The following is a 656-nucleotide window of genomic DNA, read 5'->3' as shown; positions in this document are numbered from 1 at the left end:
CTTACAACATACGCTTAAACATTGACAAATGCTCATTCGGTGTTACCAGCATAGATTTTCTTGGCCACCACATTAACTCCACAGGTATTTCACCATTGCCCGATCGCGTTTAGGCCCTAGAGTCTTTTCCCATAACCACCAATCTCACCCACTTTGTCGTTTCATAGGTATCATCAACTACTACCGGCGAATCATCCCTCACTGTGCAGATATTTTGCAGCCACTGGCCGATTTACTTGGCTCCAAAGAAAAATCCATTACCTTGTCCCCCCGCCGCCGTTCTCGCTTTCGAAAGAGCCAAGCAAGCCATTGCTGAGGCCACAAACTTATCTTTCCTCGACACTCACGAAAGCACAAAGCTGATTTTGACAACTCATGCTTCGAACGCTGCCGTCGGCGCCGTAAATCATCAAGTTGTTAACTACGCATCTCAACCACTAGCGTTTTTCTCGCAGAAGATGCAGGCTGCCCAAACGCATTACACTACTTTTGGTCGTGAATTCCTCGCTATTCACTTTGCTATTCGCCATTTCCGGCACTTGTTAGAAGGTAGATCGTTTACCATTCAAACCAACCATAAGCCACTCACGTACGCCTTTAACACCAAGCCTGATCGATATTCACCACGCGAGATACGCCATCTTGACTACACTTCA

This window comes from Opisthorchis viverrini (genome assembly GCF_000715545.1).
Source record: "Opisthorchis viverrini unplaced genomic scaffold opera_v5_24, whole genome shotgun sequence".
Lineage (NCBI taxonomy): Eukaryota > Metazoa > Platyhelminthes > Trematoda > Opisthorchiida > Opisthorchiidae > Opisthorchis > Opisthorchis viverrini.
Note: the sequence above shows the minus strand (reverse complement) of the source record.